Genomic DNA, 26,512 nt, shown 5'->3' with positions numbered 1-26,512 from the left:
AGACATCCAGTACCCCGGCACCAGAGAGGCAGACTACCATCCTGGATTCTCGTTCAGTCCCACAGAAGCGCCTGTCCGTGCCTCTAACCATTGCGTCCCCCACAACTATCGCTCTCCTAAACCCCTTCTTTCCCTTCCGGACCCCTGAGCCTGTCTCCGTGGAGGCGATCTGGTCCTCGTGGCTTACCCCTGGAGGGTCATCCCCCTCCACAGAATCCAAAACAAGATACCTATTTTGGAGGGGGACAACCACAGGGGATCCCTCCACAGACTGCTCACTCCCTTCCCTTCTCCCATCTGTTGCCCATCCCTTTCTTTTATGGGAGACTGCCACTGGGGTACTTTCTGGCACATCACCCTTCTGACTATTACCCCTCCTAACCGTGACCCACGTGTCTTCCTTCCGAGACCCTGGTGTCACTACCTGACTATAACTTTTAGCTATTACTCTCTCATTTTCCCTAACTAAACTGAGTTCATCGAGCCTCAGCTCCAGCTCCCTTACACGATCCTTCAGGAGTTGCAGTTCCACACATCTGGCACATGGACTTCCGGGAGGCAAGTCGTCTCCAGGAACTCCCACATCCCACACCGAATGCAGTATACTGGCCTCCCACATAGATGCATAGAATTAAGGTAAGAGATCAAAGGTTAAGAGGAGAGTTGAGGAGAAATGGTTTCACCCAGAAGTTGTTGGGAGACTGGAACTCACTGCCTGGAAGGACGGTTGAATCAGAAACTTTTGTTACACATTTATTTACACGTTCACTTCCACTGCCAGAATGCCAAGGCCGTGAGCCAAGCACTGGAAAATGGGAATAGTGTAATCAGATCTTTGCTGACCGGCATGGACACCATGGGCCAAATGGCGTCCTTCTGTGCTTTAACTGTCGATGAATCCATGGGAAGAGGGGACTGAATCCATTGTAATAGAGTACAGGGCAGATCGAGAGTGATGGGCAGAGGGGAAGAGCAGACACTTTAGGAACATTTAAGCGGTTATTGGATAGGCACATGGAGCACACCAGGATGATAGGGAGTGGGATATCTTGATCTTGGTTTCAGATAAAGTTCGGCACAACATCGTGGGCCGAAGGGCCTTTTCTGTGCTGTACTGTTCTATGTTCTATGTTCTAAGACAAATCTCTCACAGTGGAATGAAGTTAAATGTGAGGTCACTGCCTCTTCTACATCCAAATGAAGTTAATTTGTGGAACGATTCCTGAGGCAGCTATTTAAGACCATTGGGCCAATGTCATACAGGGCAGTATTTTACCGGCACGTCCTCCTGAAGTTCGCACTGTTCTCCAAGCCTCGTCTGTCCCCAGAATTGGGGCGGGCATGCCGGTAAAATTCCAGCCCAAAAGTCAAAATTAAGTGTTTTTGGACGATGTTCTGATGATTCTTTTGTTCCATTGCAGGAAATGGGGAGGAACATTAAATGAAGAAGCATTGGGGAACGGAATGCAGAGAGTCCCTCTGCCTCCCTCCCACCTCACCCACTTCAGAGCTTCTATCCTTCCTTGCTCCAGTCCCCCCTCCCTCCCCCCTCCCTCCACCTCCTCCCTCCACCCTCCCCACCTCCTCCCTCACACCTCCTCCCTCACACCGCCTCCCTCACACCTCCTCCCCTCCTCCCTCACCTCCCCTCACACCTCCTCCCTCACATCTCCTCCCTCCACACCTCCTCCCTCACACCTCCTCCCTCCACCTCCTCCTCACGCCTCCTCCCTCCACCTCCTCCCTCCACCTCCTCCCTCACACCTCCTCCCTCACACCTCCTCTCTCACACCTCCTCCTTCACACCTCCTCCCTCACCCTCCTCCCTCCACCTCCTCCCTCACACCTCCTCTCTCCACCTCCTCTCTCCACCTCCTCCCTCACACCTCCTCCCTCCACCTCCTCCCTCACACCTCCTCCCTCCACCTCCTCCCTCACGCCTCCTCCCTCACCTCCTCCCTCACACCTCCTCCCTCACACCTCCTCTCTCACACCTCCTCCTTCACACCTCCTCCCTCACACCTCCTCTCTCCACCTCCTCCCTCACACCTCCTCCCTCACACCCTCCTCCCTCACACCTCCTCTCTCACACCTCCTCCCTCACACCTCCTCCCTCACACCTCCTCCCTCACACCTCCTCCCTCACACCTCCTCTCTCACACCTCCTCCCTCACATCAGCTCCCTCACACCTCCTCCCTCACACCTCCTCCCTCACACCTCCTCCCTCCACCTCCTCCCTCACGCCTCCTCCCTCACCTCCTCCCTCACACCTCCTCCCTCACACCTCCTCTCTCACACCTCCTCCTTCACACCTCCTCCCTCACACCTCCTCTCTCCACCTCCTCCCTCACACCTCCTCCCTCACACCTCCTCCCTCACACCTCCTCTCTCACACCTCCTCCCTCACACCTCCTCCCTCACACCTCCTCCCTCACACCTCCTCCCTCACACCTCCTCTCTCACACCTCCTCCCTCACATCAGCTCCCTCACACCTCCTCCCTCACACCTCCTCCCTCACACCTCCTCCCTCCACCTCCTCCTCCACCTCCACCTCCTCCTTCCACCTCCTCCCTCACACCTCCTCCCTCCACCTCCTCCCTCACACCTCCTCCCTCCACCTCCTCCCTCACATCTCCTCCCTCCACCTCCTCCCTCCACCTCCTCCCTCCACCTCCTCCCTCACACCTCCTCCCTCACACCTCCTCCTGACACCTCCTCCCTCCACCTCCTCCCTCCACCTCCTCCTTCACACCTCCTCCCTCACACCTTCTCCCTCACATCTCCTCCCTCACACCTCCTCCCTCACACCTCCTCCCTCACACCTCCTCCCTCACACCTCCTCCCTCCACCTCCTCCCTCACATCTCCTCCCTCCACCTCCTCCCTCCACCTCCTCCCTCCACCTCCTCTCTCACACCTCCCTCCCTCACACCTCCTCCCTCACACCTCCTCCCTCGCATCTCCTCCCTCACATCTCCTCCCTCACACCTCCTCCCTCACACCTTCTCCCTCACATCTCCTCCCTCACACCTCCTCCCTCACACCTTCTCCCTCACACCTCCTCCCTCACACCTCCTCCCTCACATCTCCTCCCTCATGTCTCACAAATTTGATTGAGCTTTTTGAAGGGGTAACCAAGAAGGAAGATGAGGGCAGTGCAGTTGATGTTGTCTACATGGACTTTAGCAAGGCCTTTGACAAGGTACCGCATGGTAGGTTGTTGCATAAAGTTAAATCTCACGGGATCCAGGGTGAGGTATCTAAATGGATACAAAATTGGCTTCTTGGCAGAAGCCAGAGGGTGGTTGTAGGAATTGTTTTTCAAAATGGAGGCCTGTGACCAGCGGTGTGCCTCAGGGATCAGTGCTGGGCCCACTGTTATTTGTCATTTATATTAATGATTTGGATGAGAATATAGGAGGCATGGTTAGTAAGTTTGCAGATGACACTAAGATTGGTGGCATAGTGGACAGTGAAGAAAGTTATCTCCAAATGCAATGGATCTTGATCAATTGGGCCAGTGGGCTGACGAATGGCAGTTGGAGTTTAATTTAGACAAATGCGAGGTGATGCATTTTGGTAGGTTGAACCAGGGCAGGACTTACTCAGTTAATGGTAGGGTGTTGGGAGAGTTACAGAACAAAGAGATCTAGGGGTACATGTTCATAGCTCCTTGAAAGCGGAGTCATTGGTGGACAGAGTGGTGAAGAAGGCATTTGGCATGCTTGGTTTCATCGGTCAGAACATTGAATACAGGAGTTGGGACGACTTGTTGAAGTTGTACAAGACATTGGTAAGGCCACACTTGGAATGCTGTGTGCAATTTTGGTCACCCTATTATAGAAAGGATATTATTAAACTAGAAAGAGTGCAGAAAAGATTTAATAGGATGCTACCGGACTTGATGGATTGAGTTATAAGGAGAGGCTGGATAGACTGGGACTTTTTTCTCTGGATTGTAGGAGGCTGAGGGGTGATCTTATCGGGGTGTATAAAATATTGAGGGGTACAGATCAGCTAGATCGTCAATATCTTTTCCCAAAAGTCGGGGAGTCTAAAACTAGAGGGCATTGGTTTAAGGTGAGAGGGGAGAGATACAAAAGTGTCCAAAGGGGCACTTTTTTCACAGAGTGTGGTGAGTGTCTGGAACAAGCTGCCAGAGGTAGTAGTAGAGGCGGGTACAATTTTATCTTTTAAAAAGCATTTAGATAGTTACATGGGTACGATGGGTATAGAGGGATATTGACCTTCATATGTTCAAGGTGAGGGGGGGGGAGGTTTAACACGGATATCAGAAGGACGTATTTTACACAGAGGGTGGTGGGGGCCTGGAATGCGCTGCCGGGCAAGGTGGTGGAGGCGGACACACTGGGAACGTTTAAGACTTACGTAGATAGCCACATGAACGGAGTGGGAATGGAGGGATACAAAAGAATGGTCTAGTTGGACCAGGGAGCGGCACGGGCTTGGAGGGCCAAAGGGCCTGTTCCTGTGCTGTATTGTTCTTTGTTCTTTGTTCTCCTCCCTCCACCTCCTCCTTCCACCTCCTCCCTCCACCTCCTCCCTCCACCTCCTCCCTCCACCTCCTCCCTCCACCTCCTCCCTCGCACCTCCTCCCTCCACTTCCTCCCTCCACCTCCTTCCTCACACCTCCTTCCTCACACCTCCTTCCTCACACCTCCTCCCTCACACCTCCTCCCTCACACCTCCTCCCTCACACCTCCTCCCTCACACCTCCTCCCTCACACCTCCTCTCTCACACCTCCTCTCTCACACCTCCTCCCTCACACTTCCTTCCTCACACCTCCTCTCTCACACCTCCTCCCTCACACCTCCTCCCTCACACCTCCTCTCTCACACCTCCTCCCTCACACTTCCTCCCTCACACCTCCTCCCTCACACTCCTCCCTCACACTCCTCCCTCACACTCCTCCCTCACACTCCTCCCTCACACTCCTGCCTCACACTCCTCCCTCACACCTCCTCCCTCACACTCCTCCCTCACACTCCTCCCTCACACCTCCTCCCTCACACCTCCTCCCTCACACTTCCTCCCTCACACCTCCTCTCTCCCACCTCCTCTCTCCCACCTCTTCCCCTACACCTCCTCCCTCACACCTCCTCTCTCCACCACGTCCCTCACACCTCCTCTTTCGTCCCACCACCTTCTCCCTCATAGCTCCTTGATGTTTTGCAATATGTTAATTTGCATTAATATGTAGAATGGGGAAATACATCACCAAATTAGTGTGGATTCCAGAAATCTGAAATGAATAAAAGGAACTTTAGTGCAGTGCTTATGTCATTGGATATGAAGTCCAGAGGCCTGGAATAATGATGAGGCCACCACCACAGCAGCTGGGAGTTTGAATTCAAAAAAACTAAATAAATCTGGAATGGAAAGCTAACCTCAAGATGAGGGAGCAGGAATGTGTTGTTGCAATTATACAGGGCCTTGGTGAGGCCACATCGAGAGTATTGTGTGCAGTTTTGGTCTCCTTTCCTGAGGTAGGATGTTCTTGCTCTTGAGGGAATGCAGCAAAGGTTTACCAGGCTGATTCTGGGATGGCGGGACTGATGTACAAGAAGAGATTGACGAGGTTAGGAATGTTTTCGCTGGAGTTCAGCTGAATGAGGGGGGATCTCATAGAGACTTATAAAATTCTAACAGGACTAGACAGGGTAGATGCAGGGAGGATATTCCCGATGGTGGGGGAGTCCAGAACCAGGGGTCACAGTCTGAGGATTCAGGGTAGACCATTTAGGACGGAGGTAAGGAGACATTTCTTCACCCAAGGAGTGGTGAGCCTGTGGAATTCATTACCACAGGAAGTAGTTGATGCCAAAACATTGAATGTATTCAAGGGGCAGCTGGATATAGCACTTGGGGCGAATGGGATCAAAGGTTATGGGGAGAAAGCAGGATTAGGCTATTGAGTTGGATGATCAGCCATGATCGTAATGAATGGCGGAGCAGGCTCGAAGGGTCAAATGGTCTGCTCCTGCTCCTCGCTTCTGTGTTTCTATGATGATCAAGAAACTACCAGATTTCGCATAAACCCCATCTAGTTTATGTGGATAGTTTGAGTCATGTTGAGATCAAAAAGGAGGAGGTATTGAGGTTCTTGAGAAACATTGAGGTAAACAAGTCCCCAGAGCCTGATGGGATATACCCCAGAATACTGAGAGAGGCAAGGGAGGAAATTGCTGGGGCCTTGAGATAAATCTTTGTATCCTCACTGGCTACAGGGGAGGTCACAGTAAGAAGTTTAACAACACCAGGTTAAAGTCCAACAGGTTTATTTGGTAGCAAAAGCCACAAGCTTTCGGAGCCTTAAGCTCCTTCTTCAGGTGAGTGGGAATTCTGTCCACAAACAGGGCATATAAAGACACAAACTCAATTTACAGAATAATGGTTGGAATGCGAATACTTACAACTAATCAAGTCTTTAAGGTACAAACAATGTGAGTGGAGAGAGCATTAAGACAGGTTAAAGAGATGTGTATTGTCTCCAGACAGGACAACCTGTTGGACTTTAACCAGGTGTTGTTCAAACTCTTACTGTGTACAGGTACACAGGTCATTGAAAGTGGCAATGCAGGTGGAGAAGGTAGTCAAGAAGGCATACGGCATGCTTGCCTTCATTGGCTGGGGCATTGAGTTTAAAAATTGGTAAGTCATGTTGCAGCTTTATAGAACCTTAGTTAGGCCGCACTTGGAATATAGTGTTCAATTCTGGTCGCTACACTACCAGAAGGATGTGGAGGCTTTGGAGAGGGTACAGAAAAGATTTACCAGGATGTTGCCTGGTATGGAGGGCATCAGCTATGAGGAGAGGTTGGAAAAATTTGGTTTGTTCTCACTGGAACAACGGAGGTGAAGGGGTGACCTGATAGAAGTCTACAAGATTATGAGAGGCATGGACAGAGTGGATAGTCAGAAGCTTTTTCCCAGGGTGGAAGAGTCAATTACTAAGGGACACAAGTTTAAGGTGCGAGGGGCAAGGTTTAAAGGAGATGTACGAGGCAGATCTTTTACACAGAGGATGGTGGGTGCCTGGAACTCGTTGCCGGGGGAGGTAGTGGAAGCAGATACGTTCGTGACTTTTGAGGAGCGTCTTGACAAATACATGAACAGGATGGGAATAGAGGGATATGGTCCCCGGAAGGATCGGGGGTTTTAGTTCAATCGGGTAGCATGGTCAGTGCAGGGAGGGCCGAAGGGCCTGTTCCTGCATTGTAATTTTCTTTGTTCTTTGTTCTTTGTAGTTCACCAATGTCCTGAAGGGAAGGACCTCTCCCATCCGTATTGATCAAATTTATATATGACTCCAGACCCTTGGAAATATGTCAAATTTTTCATTGACACCGGGAATGATGGAACAACCCACTCCGTTGTTTCAAACGATTGTGGGAAGGTCAAAAATTAATAAAATTGGATGAATAACCCAGCATTGACTGGAACTGAGGAAGACAGGACAAAACCAGTTGACCTTCAAAACCGTTCTCAGTAGTATCTGGGAGTTGGCCAGATGGACTGTTTCTGAGGCTGCTGAAGGAGGTCAGGGACGAGATAGCAGCTGCTCTGAGGATGATTTTCCAATCCTCACTCGATACAGGGGCTGCTGGAGAACTGGAGAAATGCAAATATAGTTTCATTGTTTAAAAGGGAGCGAAGGAATTGCCAAATAATTCTAGGCCAGTTAGTCTTGCATCAGTGGTGGGCAAACTAGTAGAATCAATCCTGAGAGATAGGATTAACGTCACATTGAAAGGCATGGACAAGTCAGAGATGGTCAGCGTGGATTTGTTAAAGGAAGGTCTTGCCTCACAAACTTGATTGAATTCTTTGAGCAACGGGCAAGAAGGATTGATGAAGTTAGTGTGGTGGATGTTGTGTATATGGATTTTAATAAGGTGTTTGACAAGGTCCCACGTGGCTGATTGGTAAAAAAGTAAAAGCCCATGGGACACTGGGTAATGTGGCAAACTGGATCCAAAGTGGCTTCATGCCCTTGCAAATGGAAAGTTGTTTCTAGTGGTGTTCCACAGGGCTCAGTGTTGGGACCCTTGCTGTTTGTGTTATATATTCGATTTGGATGTGAACCTGGGAGACACGATTGGAAAATGTGCAGATGACACAAAGATTGGGCGAGCAGTGGATAGTGTAGAGGATAGCTATAATCTCCAAAACAATTGGTGGAGCAGGCGGGAAAGTGGCAGGAGCATTTTTACAGAGAAGTTTGAGGAGATAATGTTGGAATTGTATAAAACGCCTGTGAGACTGATGTAAAGATGAGATGCGAAGGCTCAGTTAGGGGGCTTGAGAGTTACAAGTTAGCCAGGAAGGACCGAAAGAAAGAGTTAAGAAGAGCCAGGAGGGGACATGAGAACTCTTTGGCAGGGAGGATCAAAGCTTTCTATAGGTATGTCAGGAATAAAAGAATGACTAGGGTAAGGTTAGAGCCAGTCAAGGACAGTAGTGGGACGTTGTGCGTGGAGTCCGAAGAGATAGAAGAGGTGCGGCATAGAACATTACAGCGCAGTACAGGCCCTTCGGCCATCGATGTTGCGCCGACCAGTGAAACCAATCTAAAGCCCGTCTAACCTATACTATTCCAATATCATCCATATGTTTATCCAATAACCAAAGAACAAAAAAGAACAAAGAACAGTACAGCACAGGAAACAGGCCCTTCGGCCCTCCAAGCCTGTGCCGCTCCTTGGTCCAACTAGACCAATCGTTTGTATCCCTCCATTCCCAGGCTGCTCATGTGACTATCCAGGTAAGTCTTAAACGATGTCAGCGTGCCTGCCTCCACCACCCTACTTGGCAGCGCATTCCAGGCCCCCACCACCCCCTGTGTAAAAAACGTCCCTCTGATATCTGAGTTATACTTCACCCCTCTCAGCTTGAGCCCGTGATCCCTCGTGATCGTCACCTCCGACCTGGGAAAAAGCTTCCCACCGTTCACCCTATCTATACCCTTCATAATCTTGTACACCTCTATTAGATCTCCCCTCATTCTCCGTCTTTCCAAGGAGAACAACCCCAGTCTACCCAATCTCTCCTCATAGCTAAGACCCTCCATACCAGGCAACATCCTGGTAAACCTTCTCTGCACTCTCTCTAACGCCTCCACGTCCTTCTGGTAGTGCAGCGACCAGAACTGGATGCAGTACTCCAAATGTGGCCTAACCAGCGTTCTGTACAGCTGCATCATCAGACTCCAGCTTTTATACTCTATACCCCGTCCTATAAAGGCAAGCATACCATATGCCTTCTTCACCACCTTCTCCACCTGTGTTGCCACCTTCAAGGATTTGTGGACTTGCACACCTAGGTCCCTCTGTGTTTCTATACTCCTGATGACTCTGCCATTTATTGTATAACTCCTCCCTACATTATTTCTTCCAAAATGCATCACTTCGCATTTATCCGGATTAAACTCCATCTGCCACCTCTCCACCCAATTTTCCAGCCTATCTATATCCTGCTGTATTGCCCGACAATGCTCTTAATTTTGACGAGTCCACTCCTGCTGCACGCAGGGCATTCCATGCCCTTACTACTCTCTGAGTAAAGAACCTACCTCTGACATCTGTCCTATATCTCTCATCCCTCAATTTAAAGCGATGTCCCCCAGTATTAGCCATCACCATCCGAGGAAAAAGGCTCTCACTATCCACCCTATCTAATCCTCTGACCTTCTTGTATACCTCTATTAAGTCACCTCTTAACCTTCTTCTCTCTAACGAAAACAACCTCAAGCCCCTCAGCCTTTCCTCATACGATTTTCCCTCCATACCAGGCAACATCCTGGTAAATCTCCGCTGCACCCTTTCCAACACTTCCACATCCTTCCTATAATGCGGCGACCAGAACTATACGCAATACTCCAAGTGCAGCCGCACCAGAGATTTATACAGCTGCAACATGACCTCCTGGCTCCGAAACTCAATCCCTCCACCAATAAAAGCTAACACACCGTACGCCTTCTTAACCACCCAATCAACCTGGGTGCCAACTTTCAGGGATCTATGCACATGGACACCCAGATCCCTCTGTTCATCCACACTACCAAGTATCTTACCATTAGCCCAGTACTCTGTATTCCTGTTACTCCTTCCAAAGTGAATCACTTCACACTTTTCCACATTAAACTCCATTTGCCACCTCTCAGCCCAGCTCTGCAGCTTATCTATGTCCCTCTGTGACCTGCCACTTCCCTCCGCACTGTCTACAACTCCAGCGACTTTCGTGTCATCCGCAAATTTACTAATCCATCCTTCCACGCCCTCATCCAGGTTTTTTAAAAAAATGAATAGAAATGAATATTTTTCGTCAGTATTCACTCAGGAAAAAGACAATGTTGTCGAGGAGAATACTGAGATACAGGCTATTAGACTAGACGGGATTGAGGTCCATAAGGAGGAGGTGTTAGCAATTCTGGAAAGTGTGAAAATAGATAAGTCCCCTGGGCCAGATGCGATTTATCCTAGGATTCTCTGGGAGGCCAGGAAGGACCTAAGGAAAGAGTTAAGAAGAGCCAGGAGGGGACATGAGAAGTCTTTGGCAAGTAGGATCAAGGAAAACCCTAAAGCTTTCTATAGGTATGTCAGGAGTAAAAGAATGACTAGGGTAAGATTAGGGCCAGTCAAGGACAGTAGTGGGAAGTTGTGCGTGGAGTCTGAAGAGATAGGAGAGGCACTAAATGAATATTTTTCGTCGGCATTCACACTGGAGAGGGACAGTGTTGTCGAGGGGAGTACTGAGATGCAGGCTGTTGGACTGGATGGGATTGATGTTCATAAGGAGGAGGTGTTAGCAATTCTGGAAAGGGTAAAAATAGATAGGTCCCCTGGGCCGGATGGGATTTATCCTCGGATTCTCTGGGAGGTGAGAGAGGAGATTGCAGAGCCTTTGGCTTTGATCTTTGTGTTGTGATTGTCTACAGGAACAGTGCCAGAAGACTGGAGGATAGCAAATGTTGTCCCCTTGTTCAAGAAGGGGAATAGGGACAACCCTGGTAATTATAGACCATTGAGCCTTACTTTTGTTGTGGGCAAAGTATTGGAAAGGATTATAAGAGATAGGATTTATAATCATCCAGAAAGGAATAATTTGATTAGGAATAGTCAGCACGGTTTTGTGAAGGGTAGGTCGTGCCTCACAAACCTTATTGAGTTCTTTGAGAAGGTGACCAAAGAGGTGGATGAGGGTAAAGCGGTTGATGTGGTGTATATGGATTTCAGCAAAGCATTTGATAAGGTTCCCCATGGTAAGCTTTTGCAGAAAATACGGACACATGGGATTGAGGGTGATTTAGTGGTTTGGATCAGGAATTGGCTAGCTGGAAGAAAACAGAGGGTGGTGGTTGATGGGAAATATTCATCCTGGAGCTCAGTTACTAGTGGTGTACCGCAAGGTTCAGTTTTGGGGCCACTGCTGTTTGTCATTTTTATTAATGACCTGGATGAGGGCGTGGAAGGATGGATTAGTAAATTTGCGGATGACACTAAAGTCGGTGGAGTTGTAGACAGTGCGGAGGGAAGTGGCAGGTTACAGAGGGACATAGATAAGCCACAGAGCTGGGCTGAGAGGTGGCAAATGGAGTTTAATGCGGAAAAGTGTGAGATGATTCACTTTGGAAGGAGTAACAGGAATGCAGAGTACTGGGCTAATGGTAAGATACTTGGTAGTGTGGATGAACAGAGGGATCTGGGTGTCCATGTGCATAGATCCCTGAAAGTTGGCACCACAGTTGATAGGGTTGTTAAGAAGTCGTACGGTGTGTTAGCTTTTATTGGTAGAGGGATTGAATTTCGGAGCCAGGAGATCATGCTGCAACTATACAAACCTCTGGTGCGGCCGCATTTGGAGTATTGCGTACAGTTCTGGTTGCCGTATTATAGGAAAGATGTGGAAGTGTTGGAAAGGGTGCAGAGGAGATTTACCAGGATGTTGCCTGGTATGGTGGGAAAGGCTGAGGGGCTTGAGGTTGTTTTCGTTAGAGAGAAGAAGGTTAAGAGGTGACTTAATAGAGGCATACAAGATGATCAGAGGATTAGATAGGGTGGATAGTGAGAGCCTTTTTCCTCGGATAGTGATGGCTAGCACAAGGGGACATAGCTTTAAATTGAGGGGTGAGAGATATAAGACAGATGTTAGAGGTAGGTTCTTTACTCAGACAGTAGTAAGGGCGTGGAATGCCCTGCCTGCAGCAGTAGTGGACTCGTCAACATTAAGAGCATTCAAATGGTTATTGGATAAACATATGGATGATATTGGAATAGTGTAGATTAGAGGGGCTTTAGATTGGTTCCACTGGTCGGCACAACATCAAGGGCCGAAGGGCCTGTACTGCGCTGTAATGTTCTATCTATGAGATTACAGAACCTTTTGCTTTGATCTTTATGTCGTCATTGTCTACAGGAATTGTACCAGAAGACTGGAGGATAGCAAATGTTGTCCCCTTGTTCAAGAAGGGGAGTAGAGACAACCCTGGTAATTATAGACCAGTGAGCCTTACTTCTGTTTTGGACAAAGTATTGGAAAGGATTATAAGAGATAGGATTTATAATCGTCTTGAAAGGAATAATTTGATTAGGGATAGTCAACACGGTTTTGTGAAGGGTAGGTCATGCCTCACAAACCTTATTGAGTTCTTTGAGAAGGTGACCAAAGGGGTGGATAAGGGTAAAGCAGTTGATGTGGTGTATATGGATTTCAGTAAAGCATTTAGAACATAGAACATAGAAAGCCACAGCACAAACAGGCCCTTCGGCCCACAAGTTGCGCCGATCACATCCCCACCTCTAGGCCTATCTATAGCCCTCAATCCCATTAAATCCCATGTACTCATCCAGAAGTCTCTTAAAAGACCCCAACGAGTTTGCCTCCACCACCACCGACGTCAGCCGATTCCACTCACCCACCACCCTCTGAGTGAAAAACTTACCCCTGACATCTCCTCTGTACCTACCCCCCAGCACCTTAAACCTGTGTCCTCTCGTAGCAACCATTTCAGCCCTTGGAAATAGCCTCTGAGAGTCTACCCTATCCAGACCTCTCAACATCTTGTAAACCTCTATCAGGTCACCTCTCATCCTTCGTCTCTCCAGGGAGAAGAGACCAAGCTCCCTCAACCTATCCTCATAAGGCATGCCCCCCAATCCAGGCAACATCCTTGTAAATCTCCTCTGCACCCTTTCAATGGCTTCAACATCTTTCCTGTAATGAGGTGACCAGAACTGCGCGCAGTACTCCAAGTGGGGTCTAACCAGGGTCCTATAAAGCTGCAGCATTATCTCCCGACTCCTAAACTCAATCCCTCGATTAATGAAGCCGAGTACGCCGTACGCCGTCTTGACCGCATCCTCCACCTGCGAGGCCGATTTAAGAGTCCTATGGACCCGGACCCCAAGGTCCTTCTGATCCTCTACACTGCTAAGAATGGTACCCTTCATATTATACTGCTGCTTCATCCCATTGGATCTGCCAAAATGGATCACCACACACTTATCCGGGTTGAAGTCCATCTGCCACTTCTCCGCCCAGTCTTGCATTCTATCTATGTCTCGCTGCAACTTCTGACATCCCTCCAAACTATCCACAACACCACCTACCTTGGTGTCGTCAGCAAACTTACCAACCCATCCCTCCACTTCCTCATCCAGGTCATTTATGAAAATGACAAACAGCAAGGGTCCCAGAACAGATCCCTGGGGCACTCCACTGGTCACTGACCTCCATGCAGAGAAAGACCCCTCCACAGCCACTCTCTGCCTTCTGCAGGCAAGCCAGTTCTGGATCCACAAGGCAACAGCCCCTTGGATCCCATGCCCTCTCACTTTCTCAAGAAGTCTTGCATGGGGGACCTTATCGAACGCCTTGCTGAAGTCCATATAGACCACATCCACCGCTCTTCCTTCGTCAATGTGTTTGGTCACATTTTCAAAGAACTCAACCAGGCTCGTAAGGCACGACCTGCCCTTGACTTTGATAAGGTTCCTCACGGTAAGCTATTGCAGAAGATACGGAGGCATGGAATTGAGGATGATTTAGCAGTTTGGATCAGAAATTGGCTCGCTGTAAGAAGACAGAGGGTGGTGGTTGATGGGAAATGTTCATCCTGGAGTTCAGTTATTAGTGGTGTACTGCAAGGATCTGTTTTGGGGCCACTGCTGTTTGTCATTTTTATAAATGACCTGGATGAGGGCGTAGAAGGATGGGTTAGTAAATTTGCGGATGACACTAAAGTCGGTGGAGTTGTGGACAGTGCGGAAGGATGTTGCAGAATACAGAGGGACATAGATAAGCTGCAGAGCTGGGCTGAGAAGTGGCAAATGGAGTTTAATGTGGAAAAGTGTGAGGTGATTCACTTTGGAAGGAGAAACAGGAATACAGAGTACTGGGCTAATGGTAAGATACTTAGTAGTGTGGATGAGCAGAGAGATCTCGGTGTCCACGTGCTTAGATCCCTGAAATTTGGCACCCAGGTTGATCGGGTTGTTAAGAAGGTGTACGGTGTGTTAGCTTTTATTGGTGGAGGGATTGAGTTTCGGAGCCATGAGGTCATGTTGCAGCTGTACAAAATTCGGGTGCGGCCGCACTTGGAGTATTGCGTACAGTTCTGGTCGCCGCATTATAGGAAGGATGTGGAAGCATTGGAAGGGGTACAGAGGAGATTTACTGGGATGTTGCCTGGTATAGTGGGAAGGTCTTATGAGGAAAGGCTGAGGGACTTGAGGCTGGTTTCGTTAGCGAGAAGAGGGTTAAGAGGTGACTTAAGAGAGGCATATAAGATGACCAGAGGATTAGATAGGGTGGACAGTGAGAGCCTTTTTCCTCAGATGGTGATGACGAGCATGAGGGGACATAGCTTTAAATGGAGGGCTGATATCAGACAGATGTCAGAGGTAGGTTATGTACTCGGAGAGTAGTAAGGACGTGGAAAGCCTTGCCTGCAACAGTAGTGGATTCGCCAACATTAAGAGCATTTAAATGGACATTGGATAAACATATGGATGATATTGGAATAATGTAGGTTTGAACAAAGAACAATACAGCACAGGAACAGGCCCTTCGGCCCTCCTAGCCCGCGCCGCTCCCTGGTCCAAACTAGACCATTCTTTTGTATCCCTCCATTCCCATTCCGTTTATGTGGCTATCTAGATAAGTCTTAAACGTTCCCAGTTTGTCCACCTCCGCCACCTTTCCCGGCAGCGCATTCCAGGCCCCCACCACCCTCTGTGTAAAATACGTCCTTCTGATATCCGTGTTAAACCTCCCCCCCTCACCTTGAACCTATGACCCCTCGTGAATGTCACCACCGACCTGGGAACAAGCTTCCCACCGTTCACCCTATCTATGCCTTTCATAAGTTTATACACCTCTATTAAGTCTCCCCTCATCCTCCGTCTTTCCAGGGAGAACAACCCCAGTTGACCCAATCTCTCCTCATAACTCAGCCCTTCCATACCAGGCAACATCCTGGTAAACCTTCTCTGCACTCTTTCTAAAGCCTCCACGTCCTTCTGGTAGTGTGGCGACCAGAACTGGGCGCAGTATTCCAAATGCGGCTGAACCAACGTTCTATACAACTGCAACATCAGACCCCAACTTTTATACTCTATGCCCTGTCCTATCAAGGCAAGCATGCCATATGCCTTATTCACTACCTTCTCCACCTGTGACGTCACCTTCAAGGATCTGTGGACTTGTACATCCAGGTCCCTCTGCGTATCTACACCCTTTATGGTTCTGCCATTTATCGTATAGCTCCCTCCTACGTTAGTTCTGCCAAAATGCATCACTTCGCATTTATCTGGATTGAACTCCATCTGCCATTTCTTTGCCCAAATTTCTAGCCTATCTATATCCTTCTGTAGCCTCTGACAATGTTCCTCACTATCTGCAAGTCCAGCCATTTTTGTGTCGTCCGCAAACTTACTGATCACCCCAGTTACACCTGCTTCCAGATCGTTTATATAAATCACAAACAGCAGAGGTCCCAATACAGAGCCCTGCGGACCACCACTAGTCACAGGCATCCAGCTGGAAAAAGACCCTTCCACTACCACCCTCAGTCCTTCTGTGACCAAGCCAGTTCTCCACCCATCTAGCCACCTCCCCCTTTATCCCATGAGATCCAACCTTTTGCACCAACCTACCATGAGGGACTTCGTCAAACGCTTTACTAAAGTCCATATAGACGACATCCACGGCCCTTCCCTCGTCAACCATTCTAGTCACTTCTTCAAAAAACTCCACCAGGTTAGTGAGGCATGACCTCCCTCTCACAAAATCATGCTGACTATCGTTAATGAGTTTATTCCTTTCTAAATGCGCATACATCCTATCTCTAAGAATCCTGTCCAACAACTTCCCCACCACGGACGTCAAGCTCACTGGCCTATAATTTCCCGCGTTATCCTTCCTACCCTTCTTAAATAACGGGACCACATTAGCTATCCTCCAATCCTCTGGGACCTCACCTGTGTCCAGTGACGAGACAAAGATTTACGTCAGAGGCCCAGCGATTTCACCGCTTTAGATGGGCTTTAGATTGGTTTCACAAGTCGGCGCAACATCGAGGGCCGAAGGGCCTGTACTGCGCTGTAATTTTCATAGGCATGACCCCTTTCATAAGAACATAAGAAATAGGAGCAGGAGTAGGCCATCTAGCCCCTCGAGCCTGCCCCGCCATTCAATAAGATCATGGCTGATCTGACGTGGATCAGTACCATAGGCCCTATTCCGTCATGTCTCAACCTTTTACTCTTCACATCTGCTCCTCCACCTCCCTATTACTATTGGGCGGCCTTTAGAAAACTCCCAGCAAAGTGATCGACCCCTTCCCACTCCGAACTTCCACCCGCAGAGACTCTGTGGACAATCCCTCCACAGCATACACCTTCTCTACAGCTGTGACACTATCCCTGATCAGCGGTGCCACTCCACCCCCTCTCTTGCCTCCCTCCCTGTCCTTCCTGAAACATCTGAATCCCAGCACCTGGAGTATCCAGTCCTGTCCCTGAGACACCCAAGTCTCCGTAATGGCCACCACATCACACTTCCAGGCATCGATCCACGCTCTGAGCTCATCCCCTTTATTCACTATACTCCTTGCATTAAAGTAAACACATCTCAATCCTTTGGTCTGAGCTCTCCCCTTCTCTATCCCCCGTCCATCCTCCCTCTTGCACTGTCTATAACCCTTCTCTGTTTGCGAGCTAACTTCCTCGTTCCCAGTCACCTCGTGTCGATCCCCTCCCCCCAACCTATCAAGTTTAAACTCTCCCCAGTAGCCTGAGCCAACCTTCCCGCCAGGATATTGGTCCCCCTGGGATTCAAGTGCCACCCGGTTAGGCCGGTTAGTCTTACTTCGGTGGTCAGTAAGTTAATGGAAAAGGTCCTGAGGGATAGGATTTATGACCATTTGGAAAGATGCAGCTTAATCCGGGATAGTCAACACTGATTCGTGAAGGGTAAGCCTTGCCTCACAAATTTGATTGAATTCTTTGAGGAGGTAACTAAGTGTGTAGATGAAGGTAGAGCAGTTGATGTCGTTTACATGGATTTTAGTAAGGCGTTTGATGAGGTTCCCCATGGTCGGCTGATGAAGAAAGTAAGGAGGTGTGGGATAGAGGGAAATTTGGCTGATTGGATAAGTAACTGGCTATCTCATCGAAGACAGAGGGTGGTGGTGGATGGAAAATTTTCAGACTGGAGACCAGTTACCAGCAGTGTACCACAGGGATCAGTGCTCGGTCCTCTGCTCTTTGTGATTTTTATCAATGACTTGGAGGAGGGGGCTGAAGGGTGGGTCAGTAAATTTGCTGATGACACCAAGATTGGTGGAGTAGTGGATGAGGTGGAGGGCTGTTGTAGGCTGCAAAGAGACATTGATAGGATGCAGAGCTGGGCTGAAAAATGGCAGATGGAGTTTAACCCTGATAAGTGCGAGGTGATTCATTTTGGTAGGACAAATTTGAATGCGGATTCCAGGGTCAACGGCAGGGTTCTGAGGAATGTGGAGAAACAGAGAGATCTTGGGGTTCATATCCACAGATCTCTGAAGGTTGCCACGCAAGTGGATAGAGCCGTGAAGATGGCCGATAGTGTGTTAGCGTTTATGAACAGGGAGTTTGAGTTTAAGAGCCGTGGGGTTATGCTGCAACTGTCCAGGACCTTGGTGAGACCACATTTGGAATATTGTGTGCAGTTCTGGTCACCTCACTATAAGAAGGATGTGGAAGCATTGGAGAGAGTGCAGAGGAGATTTACCAGGATGCTGCCTGGTTTGGAGGATAGGTCTTATGAGGAAAGGTTGCGGGAGCTAGGGCTTTTCTCTTTAGAGCGGAGGAGGATGAGAGGCGACTTAATAGATGTTTATAAGATGATGAGGGGGATAGATAGAGTGGACGTTCAGAGACTACTTCCTCGGGTGGATGGAGCTATTACTAAGGGGCAGAACTGTAAGGTTCATGGTGGGAGATATCGGAGGGATGTCCGAGGTAGGTTCTTTACGCAGAGAGTGGTTGGGGTGTGGAATGCACTGCTTGCTGTGATAGTGGAGTCGGACACTTTAGGAACTTTCAAGCGGTTATTGGATAGGCACATGGAGCACACCAGAATGATAGGGAGTGGGATTGCTTGATCTTGGTTTCGGAATAAGCTCGGCACAACATCAAGAGCCGAAGGGCCTGTACTGTGCTGTACTGTTCGATGTTTTATGTTCTATGTTCCCAAAACTTGCCATGCTAATCCTTCATCCTTACAGGACTGTGCCAGTCCTGAATCCCTATCAACTTACACTTGAAAGCCTCCCACATGCCAGATGTTGATTTGCCCTCAAACATCTGCCCCCAATCTACAGTCTTCAGTTCCCACCTAAAATGGTTGTAATTAGCCTTCCCCCAATTTAGCACCTTAACTTGAGGACTACACTTATCTTTATCCCTCAGTACCTTAAAGGTTACTGAATTGTGATCACTGTTCCCGAACTGCTCCCCTACTGAAACGTCGAACCCCTGGCTGGCTCATTCCCCAATACCAGGTCGTATGGCCCCTTCTCCAGTTGGCCTATCCACATACTGTTTCAAGAAGCCCTCATGGATGCTCCTTACAAACTCTGCCCCATCCACACCCCAAGCGCTAAGTGAGTCCCCGTCAATATAGGGGAAGTTAAAATCTCCCACCACAGCAACCCTGTTACTTTTACACCTTGCCAAAATCTGCCTACATATCTGTTCCTCTATCTCCCGCTGGCTGTTGGGTGGCCTATAGAAAATCCCCAACATTGTGACTGCACCCTTCCTATTCCTGAGCTCTACCCATATTGCCTTGCTGTATGAGTCCTCCGAGGTGTCCCCCCAACAATACAGCTGTGATATTCTCCTTCACCAGTAGTGCAACTCCCCCACCCCTTTTACATCCCCCTCTATCCCGCCTGAAACATCTGTATCCTGGAATGTTAAGCTGCCAATCCTGTCCTTCCCTTAACCGAGCCTCTGTAATGGCAACAACATTGTAGTTCCTCGTACAAATCCAAGCTCTAAGTTCATCTGCCTTACCTGTTACACTTCTCGCATTGAAACAAATGCACTTCAGTCCACCAGACCCTCTCTGATTAGCAATCCCACCCTGCCTGCTGTTTCTCTGAGTCTTACTGGCCCTACTCTCTGGTTCCCCTTCAGTTCATTCACCTTTGCTTTGGTTCCCACCCCCCTGCCAAACTAATTTAAATCTTCCCGTGTGACACTAGCAAACCTCCCGGCCAGAATATTTATGCCCTTCCAGTTTAGTTGCAACCTGTCCTCCAGGTCCCACCTGCCCCGGAAGAGATCCCAATAATATCCCAGATATCTGAAACCCTCCCTCCTACACCAGCTGTTTAGCCAGGTGTTGAGCCTCACATCTGTGGTGGGTAAATTGTTAGAAGATATTTTGAGAGACAGGATCTACAGGCATTTAGTGATTCAAGGACTGATTAGGGACAGTCAGCATGGCTTTGTGAGTGGAAAATCATGTCTCACAAATTTCATTGAGTTTTTTGAAGGGGTAACCAAGAAGGTAGATGAAGGCAGTGCAGTTGATGTTGTCTACATGGACTTTAGCAAGGCCTTTGACAAGGTACCGCATGGTAGGTTGTTGCATAAAGTTAAATCTCACGGGATCCAGGGTGAGGTATCTGAATGGATACAAAATTGGCTTCTTGACAGAAGTCAGAGGGTGGTTGTAGAGAGTTGTTTTTCAAACAGGAGGCCTGTGACCAGTGGTGTGCCTCAGGGAGCAGTGCTGGGTCCACTGTTATTTGTCATTGATATTAATGATTTGGATGAGAATATAGGGGGCATGGTTCGTACGTTTGCAGATGACAGCAAGATTGGTGGCATAGTGGATAGTGAAGAAAGTTATCTCCAATTGCAACGGGATCTTGATCAATTGGGCTGACGAATGGCAGATGGAGTTTAATTTAGACAAATGTGAGGTGATGCATTTTGGTAGATTGAACCAGGGCAGGACTTACTCAGTTAATGGTAGGGCATTGGGGAGAGTTGCAGAACAAGAGATCTAGGGGTTCATGTTCATAGCTCCTTGAAAGTGGAGTCACAGGTGGACAGAGTGGTGAAGAAGGCATTTGGCATGCTTGGTTTCATCGGTCAGAACATTGAATACAGGAGTTGGGACGTCTTGTTAAAGTTGTACAAGACATTGGTAAGGCCACACTTGGAATACTGTGTGCAATTCTGGTCACCCTATTATAGAAAGGATATTATTAAACTAGAAAGAGTGCAGAAAAGATTTACTAGGATACTACCAGGACTTGATGGATTGAGTTCTAAGGAGAGGCTGAATAGACTGGGACTTTTTTCTCTGGAGCGTAGGAGGCTGAGGGGTGACCTTGTAGAGGTCTATAAAATAATGAGGGGCATAGACAAGGTTGATAGTCAATATCTTTTCCCAAAGGTAGGGGAATCTGAAACTAGAGGGCACAGGTTTAAGGTGAGAGGGGAGAGATACAAAAGTGTCCAGAGGGGCAATCTTTTCACACAGAGGGTGGTGAGTTTCTGGAACAAGCTGCCAGAGGTAGTAGTAGAGGCGGGTACAATTTTATCTTTTAAAAGGCATTTAGATAGTCACATGGGTACGATGGGTATAGAGGGATATGGTCCAAATGCGGGGAATTGGGATTAGCTTTGGGGTTTGAAAAAAAAGAGGCGGCATAGACAAGTTGGGCCGAAGGCCCTGTTTCCGTGCTGTAAACCTCTATGACTCTATGACTCTATTTTCCTATTCCTAGCCTCACTGGCACGTGGCACAGGGAGTGATCCTGAGATTGCAACCCTAGAGGTCCTGCTTTTTAACTTTCTACCTAACTCCCTAAACTGCTGCTGCAGAACCTCATCACTCTTCCTGCCTATGTCGTTAGTACCAATATGTACCACAACCTCTGGCTGTTCACCCTCTCCCTTCAGAATGCTTTCTGCCTGGATTCTGGCACCAGAGAGACAACATACCATCAGTCTCTTTCACGTCCACAGAAACGCCTATCTGCACCCCTAACTATAGAGTCCCCTATAACTATTGCTCTAGTCCTCTTTGTCCCTCCCTGCTTAACAACAGAGCCAGCCGTGGTACCACTGCTCTGGCAGCTGCTGCTGTTATCCCCTGATAGCCCATCTCCCCCAACAGTATCCAAAACGATATACTTGTGAGAGAGGGGGAGGATCACAGAGGATTCCTGCACTGACTGCCTGCCCCTTCTGGCGGTCATCCACCTATCTGCCTGCACCTTGGGTGTGACCACGTCTCGAAAGCTCCTATCTATAATGCTTTCCGCCACCTTCATGCTCTTAAGTGCATCCAACTGCTGCTCCAACCTACCCATGTGGTCTGTGAGGAGCTGCAATTGGGTACACTTCCCACAGATGTAATCGTCCAAAACATTGGAAATGTCACAGATCTCCCACATCTCACAAGTGCAGCACTTAACCGCTTCCCACTTCTCAATAGATGTTGCTGGGCTGACTAATCCCAGAATGCACCAGTGAAGTCCCTCAACCGCCTCTATCAGATGTGTAGCAGCTACAAGATGCACTGCAGCAACTCACCAAGCCTCCTTAGATTGCACTTTCAAATCAATGTTCTCTTTCTGTAAAGTGGAAATTGTGTTTAATGTCCTAAAGTTTAGAAATGAATCATAGAATCCCTACAGTGCAGAAGGAGGCCATTTGGCTCATTGAGACTGCAGCAACAGAGTGTTTTACCCAGGCCTGCTATCCTCCGTCCTATCCCCGTAACCCCACACATTTACCATGGCTAATCCCTCTAACCTAAACATCTTGAGACACTAAGGGACAATTTAGCATGGTCGATCCACCGAACCCACACATCTTTGGACTGTGGGAGGAAACCGGAGCACCCAGAGGAAATCCATGCAGACACGGGAAGAACATGCAAACTCCACGCAGTCATCCAAAAAAGCCACGGAAAAAGCTATTTAAAAAAGTAAGATGGATTATGAAAGTAAACCAGCTTAGAATATAATAAAAGATAGCAAAAGTTTCTACAAATATATAAAACGAAAAAGAGTGGCTAAAGTAAACATTGGTCCTTTAGAGGATGAGAAGGGGGATTTAATAACTGGAAATGAGGAATTGGCTGAGGCATTGAACAGGTATTTTGTGTCGGTCTTCACAGTGGAAAACACAAAGAACATGCCAAAAATTGATGACAGGAAAGCTATGGCAGGTGAGGACCTGGAAACTATCATTATCACGAAAGAGGTAGTGTTGGGCAAGCTCATGGGACTAAAGGTCTCCTGGTCCTGATGGAATGCATCCCAGGGTACTAAAAGAGATGGCGGGGGAAATAGCAAATACACGAGTGGTAATTTGCTAAAATTCGCTGGACTCTGGGATGGTTCCCGCAGATTGGAAAACAGCAAATGTGACACCTGTGGTGAACCATAGATGGTTACCACTATGGGTACTTGTACATATGTTACTCTTGTTACTGTTGGGGTTCGTGTTGGGGTGTTCCACCTGTTATTATTGTTTATGTGGTACACTCCGCTTGGCTCCGCCTTCTTACAGGGGTATAAAGGTCACTGCTACTTCCTAGCAGTCTTTAGTCTGGGATAATATTGTTAAGTAGTGTGCTCCTATTTGTCGTGAATAAAAGCCTTTATTCCTGGGTACGTTCTAGCCTCCCGTGTGAATTAATCGCGCATCAATTTTATTCACGACAAATACTGAAAATTTTGTTCGAACAAAATGGAGCAGATGCTAAAGCTCGATCGGCTAACCTTGGATCCGCGTGCCGCTGGGGCGTCGAACACTTTCGACCATTGGTTGAAGTGCTTCGAGGATTACGTTGAGACCTCGGCAGCAGTCCAGTCCGATGACGACAGATTGCGGGTCCTCCACGCCAGGGTGAGCGACACTGTGTATGCAACAATTCGCGATTCCCAAAATGATAAAGATGCTATCGACTTGCTAAAGAAGCTGTATAACAAACAGCCGAACGAAATTCATGCTCGTCACCTATTAGACACTCGACGGCGGCAGCCCGGCGAAACTACGGGACAGTACCTGCGCGAACTGCAACAGCTAGCCAGAGCCTGCAACTGCAAGGCGGTGTCGGCTACTCAATACACCAACGACCTCATTCGGGACGCGTTCGTGGCGGGAATTGGCTCATCCTATATCCGCCTGCGGCTGCTCGAGCAGGGTAACCTGGACCTGGCTAAGACGGTAGAATTGGCCGACGCAATGGAAACGGCCTCCAGAAGTCTCGAAGCCTACCCCACCGACCACGTGGGAACAGCGTGGCAAGCACAGCCGCTGCCTTAGCTGTACTCGGCGTCTCCTCGGAACTGCGCGATGATGCTCCCAACTTCAGACCTGACGGCTGCGGCAGCTCCTGGAGGCCCACAGTGCTATTTCTGTGGTTTGGCAAAGCATCCTCGCCAAAGGTGTCTGGCCAGGGCGGTGTTTTGCTCCGCCTGTGGAAAGAAAGGGCACTATGCAAAGGTGTGCCGAGCGAAGACCCTTTCCAGGCCCAGCAGTGCTGCGTGCGACTCTCCAGGATCCATTTCCTCGTCTCCGGCCTCGTTGATGTCTTCAATCACGTGCGATCCACGGGCGCCGCCATTTCCTATGACGACGACGCCAGCCACGTGCGACCTGCGGGTGCCGCCATTTCCTATGACGACGACGCAGCCACGTGCGACCTGCGGGTGCCGCCATTTTCAACATCCTCGACCGTGTGCGATTCATGGACGCAGCCATTTTGGTCGACACCGGCCGCAGGGGACCAGCAGGGGTCCTCATCGTCGGCTATCTCAACTGCCTGCAGTTACACTCGGGATCCAACAATGGCGTCAATCATCCTGGACCAGGCCAAGCCTCACAGACTCGACAAGTCCATGATGGACATAGAGGTAAACGGGCACCTGGCGCGTTGCCTGTTTGACAGCGGGAGCACGGAGAGCTTCATCCACCCGGATACAGTAAAACGGTGCGCTCTCCGTGTGCAAACTGTCAGGCAGACAATCTCCATGGCGTCGAGGTCCCGATCTGTCCTCGTTCTTGGGAGCTGTGTGGTAACCCTAACAGTGCGGGGCACAGTCTACGAGAACTTCAGGCTCCTCGTGCTACCGCACCTTTGCGCTCCGGTACTCCTGGGGCTAGACTTTATGGTCCACCTGAGGAGTGTGACCCTGCAGTACGATGGGCCACTCCCCCCACTTTCAGTGGGAGAGCAGCAGCCTCCAAATTGTCCAGCACGCTCCACATGCAGCCTCTCAACACTTAAAATTACCCCGCCTTCCCTATTCGAAAATCTCGTGCCAGGCTGCAAGCCCATCGCGATTAAAAGCAGGCGTTACAGCGCTGAGCATCGGATCTTTATTAGATCTGAGGTTCAGCGGCCCCTCAGGGAAGGGGTTATTCAACCTCGCACTAGCCCATGGAGAGCACAAGTCATGGTGGTCAAGACTGGAGACAAGCCCCGGATGGTCATAGACTATAGTCAGACCATTAATAGATACACGCAGCTGGACGCGTATCCTCTCCCACGCATATCTGACATGGTCAACCAGATTGCGCAGTACCGGGTGTTCTCCACCATCGACTTGAAGTCAGCCTACCACCAGCTCCCCATTCGCCCAGAGGACTGCAAATACACGGCCTTTGAGGCGGATGGCCGTCTCTACCACTTTTTAAGAGTCCCTTTCAGCGTCACTAATGGGGTCTCGGTCTTCCAGCATGAGATGGACTGAATGGTGGACCAAAACGGGCTACGGGCTACCTTCCCGTACCTGGACAACGTCACTATCTGCAGCCATGACCAGCAGGACCACGACGCCAACCTCCAGAAGTTTTTATGCACTGTGACTCTCCTGAACCTGACCTATAAGTCAGGTTCAGGAGAGTCCAAAGATGTGCGGGTTAGGTTGATTGGCCAGGTTAAAAATTGCCCCTTAGAGTCCTGAGATGCGTAGGTTGGAGGGATTAGCGGGTAAATATGTGGGGGTAGGGCCTGGGTGGGATTGTGGTCGGTGCAGACTCGATGGGCCGAATGGCCTCCTTCTGCACTGTAGGGTTTCTATGATTCTATGATTCTATAACAAGGAGAAGTGCGTATTCAGCAAGCACCGCCTAGCAATCCTCGGATACGTGGTGGAAAACGGGGTCATCGGCCCTGATCCAGACTGTATGCGTCCCCTCCTTGAACTTCCCCTACCCACTAGCATCAAAGCACTGAGAAGATGCTTAGGCTTCTTCTCGTACTATGCACAGTGGGTCTCCAATTACGCGGACAAAGCCCGTCCGCTCATAAAATCTACCTCTTTTCCCCTGACAGCAGAGGCTCGCCTAGCCTTTGAAGGGATAAAAGCCGACATCGCGAAAGCCACGATGCACGCTGTCGATGAGTCCATCCCCTTTCAGGGGGAGAGTGATGCATCTGATTTCGCCCTGGCCGCCACACTTAACCAGGCGGGCAGGCCCTTCGCCTTTTTCTCTCGCACCCTCCAGGGCCTGAAATTCGGCACTCCTCTGTGGAGAAAGAGGCTCAGGCCATTGTGGAGGCCGTACGGCATTGGCGCCATTATTTGGCTGGCAAACGGTTTACCCTGCTCACGGACCAAAGGTCCGTGGCCTTCATGTTCAACAACACATTAAAGGGAAAAATTAAGAATGATAAAATCTTGAGGTGGAGAATCGAACTCTCCACCTACAACTATGATATCATCTACCGTCCGGGGAAGCTCAATGAGCCCTCAGGTGCCCTGTCGCATGGAACATGTGCCAGTGTGCAGGAGGATCGGTTACACGCCCTCCACAATGATCTCTGCCATCCGGGGATCACTCGGCTCTTCCATTTTGTAAAGGCTCAGAATCTGCCCTATTCCATAGAGGATGTCAGGTCGATAACTTGATGCTGCCAGGTTTGTGCAGAGTGCAAGCCGCACTTCTACTGGCCTGACGGGGCAC

This window comes from Mustelus asterias, chromosome 2 (assembly GCF_964213995.1).
Source record: "Mustelus asterias chromosome 2, sMusAst1.hap1.1, whole genome shotgun sequence".
Classification (NCBI taxonomy): domain Eukaryota; kingdom Metazoa; phylum Chordata; class Chondrichthyes; order Carcharhiniformes; family Triakidae; genus Mustelus; species Mustelus asterias.
The sequence above is the reverse complement of the archived record's forward strand: the minus strand, read 5'-3'. Positions refer to the sequence as shown.